This window comes from Tupaia chinensis, unplaced genomic scaffold, assembly GCF_000334495.1.
Source record: "Tupaia chinensis unplaced genomic scaffold, TupChi_1.0 Scaffold143796_1, whole genome shotgun sequence".
NCBI classification, from domain to species: Eukaryota; Metazoa; Chordata; class Mammalia; order Scandentia; family Tupaiidae; genus Tupaia; species Tupaia belangeri.
Window position 1 is genome coordinate 499,753 of NW_006203646.1, and position 8,182 is coordinate 507,934.

Sequence of the window (8,182 nt, forward strand, 5' to 3'; positions counted from 1 at the left end):
TTTTGATTTTTTTATATATATATATATATATATATATATATATATATATTACACATTACATTTTTACAACCTATACCTCTTGAGTATCTGAAAGTCTAATAAAAACTATTGGTATTTCCAAATTCATCACTTTGTACTCCATAGCACTTGTTTAACTATCAAGAGATTTTAGTCTATTAAATTATTCTCCATAATGTAAACAGGTACTAGCTCCCTGTCTGATAAAATAATAATAAATGAATTCCTAAGCCAAAGGCTAACATGAAAAATAAATTGAATCAGAGTGTTTTATGTTAATGGTTTCAAACTCTGAAAGTAGACATTCAAATTTTCTGGAACTTAATTCCAGCCACATCATTGATATTTGAATAGGAGACAAAAGGAGGATGGAAAGATAGACTGAATAGTTCTTTCAGTTGCCTGCAAGCTCTATGCTGCCTTTCCAGAAAATAGAGGGGAGGAAAAAAAAAAGACTATTTTTTATACCTACCAGAGGTATGTACTCCCTTAAAATTCAGTTTCAATTGTGAAAACTCAATAGTGAACCATTGTTCCTACAGGTAAAAATGTTTTTCTCTGTTTTATTTACAAATTTATCATAACATACATTTTCAGACTTTTATGATTAGCATCATCACTATGGTACTCATGTGCTTCAAACTGCATTCAGAAGCATCTATTTTGAAACTTGTAAAAATTTTTGCAGAGTGAGTCAATACTCTTCTCACCCACCTTAACATCAAATGTAACTTGTTTTGCTTGGTTGCAATTAAACAGTTTGTACCCTGGACATTTAAAAGCCTTTTGGGAACTGGTTACCATGAGGTAACTCAGGTACATCCGCCTAAAGCTTTCTGGCATATAGTTCTTCATTCTTCTTGGATGGAAATCAAATTGGAAGGAAAGACGCACATTTGGTCTGGCAGAGAGGTGAGTGATACTTCTGAAATATCTCCAAATCAAATTTTCCTTTCAAGTTCACAGTAGTTTTGAGAAGATGTCTTGCCAATATCTCAAAGGAAGCTGCCTGCCTCTGAAGAGACACATAGGGAAGTTGTGTGAAAGAGGGAGCGTGTAAAGGGGTGACAAGCAGGCATGTCGGCCATCTTGTACTTGATTTGTGTTCAATCTACTTTTGGATTTGCTTTGGCGAGAAAACTCTTTCTTTTGCACTTCAGAAGAGACATGGAATTTTAGAAGAAAAATGGGATTTTTATATGAGGAAAATCTAGATTCTCAGTTAATTTCACCAACATTATTCCATCACAAGAAGTGTCTTGATAGAGTGTCTAGAATCACTCAAATAAGTGCCAGTCTTACCAGGAAGCGATGACACTTGAGATATTTCAGTACAGTCTGTGTCCTTTGAGTATTGAGAGCATGAGAACGGAGATTCGCATCTCAAATCCTCAATTCCCAGTGCTCTTCCTGTTCTTGAAAATGTCATCTTAACAGATCTGTTCAGCCTGAAACATGTCACCTGATTTACTTCAATCCAAAGATGTTTCAGGGAACAGTTTTTGATACTGGACATATGTTCTGAGGATGTATTGCCAAAGTGTGAATGGAGAATAGTACTTTTAATACTATTAAGTTAACACCTACATAATTTTTTAGAAGTACTTTTCTTCACAGCTATCATTCCATTTTCACACCTCATGTCCTGACTCTGGCTTGTCAATGACTATTGTTTGACAGCAAAATGGCCAATTGAGGTTCTCAAAAAGAATACATCTTTTATATAAATCTTCTGGAAGGCAAGACAAAGAAGTAATTTATGGTTAGACATTTTCTTAAGATGTAGCTTTCAGGACCAGCAGGTGGCATAGTGGTTAAGGCACTGAACTCCCACGTGGCTAGCTGGGGTTTGTGTCCCCAGACCTGGCAGTCTGAAACTCACTCTGGGTGCCATGTGTGTGCATGCCCAAAATCCCAAGAGGAGAATGGAGGAGAAGGGATTGTAGTGTGGTCATCCTTCCTGGAGAGTGATTTTTCACTTTTTCTATTTCTCTCTGCCTTTCCAGTGAGTGCATGTAGCCTACATCAAAAATCTGTCTAAAAAAAAAAAAAGGATGTACCTGTCACAGTCCAGTTCTGCACCTATAGTCTTTATATCACTAATTTCTACATAACCTCTCAAAGAACACTACATTGAATTAACTGCTATATATTGACTTTCGTTGCACTTTTTGTGCCTTTACAAATAGGGATGGATATTTGTGAGATGCAGATATGGTTTATTACCTGTTGAAGATGTGTATAGTATTCTCAACTGGGTTGAGAAGTATATCATGCTAGGTAAAGTCTCTTTACAATCTAAATGATGCATAGCGATTGAATGTATAAATAATAATAATAATAAAATAAATTAAAATTTAAAAAGTAAAAAAAAAAAGTGCTATAAAAAATAGGAATGGAATGTTCAGCAATCAATAGCCACATTTCTTTTTTGTGTCTTTGACATTAATGGCCTTTCATCTCAGAGGACTGATAATTATTGAAATAAAGACAAAAGTAAACTTTAAAAGTGTGTGGTTTTGGGATCAGCAGTTAACGTAATGGCTAGGTCGCTGAACTCCCATGTAGCCAACGGCGGTTCAAGTGCCAGACCTGGTGGTTTAAACTCACACTGGGCAAGTGTGCGTGCATGCCTAAAATCCCGAGAGGAGAATAGAGGCGAAGGGATTGTGGCATGGCCATCTCCCTGGGGGGAGAGGGGGTGGTGATTTTTCGCTTTCTGTCTTTCTCTCTCTCTGTCTTTCTGGCAAGCGCACGCGCCCTGTAACAAAAACCTCTCCAGAAAAAAAAATAAATAAAAAGAAGTGTGAGATCTTAAATAAAATCATGGCTGAAGATAAGCTGACAGAACAAAATAAATAAACTCTTGTGTGTTAAAACATTGATTCATGGGAAACATGACAGTAGAGTTCAACTGGATATTTTTTATAATGCTACAATGAAGTCATTAAGTGAATACAAATATCTATGTAAAATTGACAAATTTAGTAAATGTACTTAATTTATTTTACTCTCTTTGGAAATATTTGAATAATAGTTGAAATTTCAGAGCCTCTAAATATGTGAGGGTGTATGTATAGCAAAAGAAAAGAAAAAATTAAATTTTTTCCAGTAATACATGTAAGTTTTGCTTTAAATAATGGATCGTTAAGTCTTCATTATCTGATTTATATTTGTCTAATTGATCAAAATTTATGAACAATAATGAAAGTAAAAATTGTAAATCTTTACCACCAAAATTATGAAAAGGTTTAGATTTCAAAGCAAAGGTACAACAAAAAAAGGTCAATAGACTAGCAGAAAGCTGGCACAAAATTATTATTTTGTATTTGGTCTCAGATGTAGTTATGGTGATTCCTGCTTCCATACACGTGAACTACAAAGAAAAGCAAATTTGACAATCCTTTTATTAGTCTGCTACAACGAGGGCTATAATAATATTTAAGCTATGTAAATAACCAAAAAATAAAAACATAACAGAAAATGATAACAGCAGAATTTAAGACAGGTTTACAAAAATCAATTTACTTGCAGACCTATTAGCAAACTGGGTATCTGAAGCAAATTAATGGATATAGTAAAATAATTTGGGGAACCAGATCTGAAAATGGTATTCATGTATCTTCTGAGATTTATGAACTTTAGCATTATCTATAATCATATCATGCCTTTAGAGTAGAGGAGACAAATACAGCAAATAGTATACGTCAAATGTGACAAAAATCTAGAAATATAATTTTAATTCATCTGTACTTACAAAATGCTTGGTATATCAAAAATTAAAAATTAACTTTTTAAAAATAAGTCACTAAACAAGAAACCAAACATCAATACTAAGAAAATATTATGGGAACCAGCAGATGGCATAATGGTTATGTTGCTGGATTCCCACATGGTCAACTGTGGCTTGAGTCCCAGACCCAGACATTTCAAATTCACACCATGCACATGTGCATGCATGCCCAAAATCCCAAAAGGAGAATAGAGGAGAAAGTATTGCAGTGTGCAGTGTGGCATCTTCCCTGTGGGGTGATTTATTGTTTCTGTCTTTCTATCTCTAGTGAATGCACATATCCTATAGCAAAAAAAAAAAAAGAAAAAGAAAATATTATATATGCTACAGTTTATGTGAACAAGTGAGAGTGAAAGAGCAAAGATCATATATTTCAGTGGTTGTAAATGGTAAATTTCTATATCATCAGCCAAAATATTGTCAATCTTTCCATTTCTAGGTATTAAACTTGCTTTTAGGGATGTTAGGATTAATAACGGAGTAAGGTATCTTTAAAAATGAATTTGCAAATCCTAATATAGCGCAGATAACATTTCCATTCATTGGTTTCATCTTTCTCCCTGATGTTATCATGCACAGTAGACAGAAAAAGAAAATAATCAGTGGCAGTTTCCTTTTCTGCACTTCTATCAAGTCAGCTTTATCTATATGGAAAACAATTCTAAGAGTCATGAATAATTATATCCATTCACCATCTAACAGCTTTTTTATGTCTACAAAGCTAATAACGGGATTTGCATATAATCCAAAGATATGTCCATGGCATAAAAAATATTTCTCTTACCTTTCAACTCTTTATGTGTTTATCTGCTTCCCAGAGAGAGAGGGTCTTTATGTCATGATCCATGTCTAGTTTAAAGCTTGCCCAAGCACCAGCATACATACAGCTCACATGTGCAAGAAGACCTTGGGGCATAACCCAGGACTTTTCCTAAGTAGGGCTTGTTTCATTACTGCTGTGCCACTTCTAGACCCCCTTCCAACTCTTGACTACTCTCTTCCTTAAAAAAAGTCACTGACTTCTGTTTTACACTTACTACTTACCAAGCATTATCACATTAAACACACAGAAATTCTGTCATTATCCCTTTGCCAATAAGGAAACTGAGGGATATCCATTAACTAGCCTGAGATCATTTTGCTAAAATGATTGAGTCTGGACTCAAATCTCAGTATTGTAGATTCCTGAATCCAATATCAGAGAGCCACATTACAAGACAGGAATTGTGAAACAGGAAAGGAGGCAATGTCAGTGCATTGTCCAGTTTGCTGCCATCAATGGTGCTTCCAATCTTCCATCCAAGAGGATATTATAAGGTGTTTTGCACAATATATCTTCAAAACTGTCTGTCTGGACATGAAACGGGAAATTATTCATTCATAGACTCCCAATTTCCACTGAAAAGGAGCCTCTTCAAGGTCATTATTCCACCATATGTTCAGGTTACGGATTTTAGACCACCTAATAAAAGTTCAGGAGTTGAAAACAAGTACTTGAAGATTTTACCCAGGTGAAATAGATGAATATCCTTTTAAATTGGTCACAGCAGCAGTACTGAAATGAGAGGTAAGACCAAAAAACTGAAACAGACTCTAAGGGATGGTTAATTCACTCAAACTCCACCTTACCACGTCAGGGGGCTATCAGATTGTGTGGTGGTTAAGGAGGCCGGACTCCCACATGGCCAAACATGGCTCTAGTCCCAGACCCAGAGGCTTGAAACTCACATCAGGCACTTGTGTGTGCATGTCCTAATCCCAAAAGGATAACAAAAATGAAGCATGGCCATCCCCCTGGGGGATAATTTCTCACTTTCTCTCTCTCTGTGTCTCTGGAGAGTACATGCACCCTATAGAAAAAATCACTCAAAAAAGAAAAGTAAAAAAAAAAGAGTGGAAAACCACTTTGAGAACCAATTGTTTCCATTTAACTCCATGATATTCATGAAGCCAAAAGCATATAACTTTTATATTAACCATAAATCTGACCCAATGTCTTGTACATAGCAGGCACTCGAAAAAATCTTATTTACATATGATTCTCTCATTAAGTTGTTTTTTATGTTTTATTATATTCATTATTGCATTTGAAATTTTTTTTTCCTAAATTGGTTCTTCTATTACTAAAATAACATAATAAATAATCCATCTCTTGCACTACTGAATTATAAGTCTTTTTAACTTTTTATTTAGGACTTAATGTTCCTTACTAATTGTGACATCACATGCAATATGGTAGAGAAAGTGCTGTGCAAAGTGTCTGGAACAAATTATGCACCTGCTGCATGATGTCCCTTTTTCCATTGCTACACTACCTGTCTCCATCACTACTAGGATGTGCATTCTGTGAATAACATCAGTGAAATGAAGGCTATTTTAAAATAGTTAAACTGGTATCATAACTATTCTGGATAATGTGCTGTAAGCTTATGTTTTAGTTCTCTCTCTATTCCCTATATTTCTGTATTCATAAAATATAACCACTAAAGACTAACCTAAAGTCTTTTATTTTAGAACAGGTGGTCTTCACCTTCCTCTTAATGATCGGAATATTTTTAAGTATTTCAATAATTGACAAATACATTGATTCTGAACCTAAGGGAATTTTAAAAAAAGAAGAAGAAAAGAAAAGAAAACACCTTCTGGAAAGAGGATTCTTTACCAGTGATAAGAAGGATGACATACGCAAAGTGTTGAATCCTACTGACATCTATTCCCATAGTGACAGACCAAATAAAAGTCCTTCCAGTGTGTGTACCCACAGCACTAACCGCATCTGTACAAAAGGAAGCCGTGTCTCTGACAAGAAGAGTACATTCCCAGTTACATTTCCAACATGTCTATAAGATTAAAAAATCTAAAATTCACGGGACCATCAATTGGCATAATGGCTATGTTGCTGGACTCCCATGTAGTCGACCGCAGTTCGAGTTCCTGACCTGGTGGCTTAAATTCACACCGGACATGGATGCATGTGTGCCCAAGATCTAGAGAGGAGAATGGAGGAGAAGGGATTGTGGTGTGGTCATCCTCTCTGAAGGGGATGATTTCACACTTTCTATCTCTCTGTCTCTCTCTGTCTTTCTGGTGAGCACATGTGCCCTATAGCAAAAAACTCTCAAAAGAAAAATCTAAAATTTGGAACATTGATAGATATGAAGATTTGAATATTAAAGCAACTAATCAAGATGAACTACAAAATCAATTTAGTCATCTGCGTATAAAATGAGGAATACCATGGCACAAACAATTAGCTTAGTTATCATGAGCACAAACTAGCTCAATGCATCAGGGAGACATATTCCACACTTCCCAAATGCATCAGGGAGTCAATATATCCAAAGTTTGCTATTTCTCATATTTCATGTCATCAAATTACCCCACATTTTATATTTCTTCTGTGCCTGAGAAATAGCTGTGATGATAACAATTTTTAGACATAAGAAATACCATGCATGCTCTATTATGAAGCAGTCAGTTTTATTTTATATGGCAATATGAGTATTAAGATTTTTTTAACTTATTCATAATTTTTTACCCTTTTGACTACAGACTTTATATATTCAGTAATTTTCTTAGCAAATAACTCAACTGATTGTCATATTTTCATATTCAATGCCTATATCATTTCATTTTTTTTAAGTTTATCACTTATTCAGCCAACTTTTCTACTCGGGATGAAAATCAGAATTTTTTAGGCAAATTTAGGAACCTTCAAAGTTTGGACAACTAATTAAACCATGATGTTTTAGTTATATACCAGTTGATGCTCATTAAATTGGTGGAAAAAAGAAATTTTGAATGTGTTATCTCATACAACAAAGGGTGATTTTGCCCCCCCAAAATCAAATTTTCAAAGAAATATTTACATTTCCATTGGTTTTAAAAGTTTGATTGTGTAATAACTATAAAGAAACATCATTTTGATGATAACTCATTGTGGTGAAATCTTATGTTGAGGAAAAACCCAAAAGCACGTGTCCAAAACACCTGAAAATTTTATTTTTTAAATTTTATTAGTAAATAAAGTCAGGACTTAAATATGTGTGCTAAAAATGAAAGACTGAGGAAAAGAGTAACAAAGATATAGAAAATAGTGACAGAATCATAAGAATTGTATAATTACTGAACATTTTCAGAAACGAAGACATGGGTTTAGAGAACAAGTGGGAAGAAAGTAATAGAATGATTTTAAGGTGAAAATATCATTTCCATAGTAAGATAAATAATCAAGAACAAAAGAGTAGGTTCCCTCCCTGATGAGGCAGCATAATAAAATATCAACTAGACATTGATACAAAGTACTTAATATGCCAAACTTTTTTCAGATAGGTTATATGTTTTCAGTAAGATTTTTAAAAACCATATGTA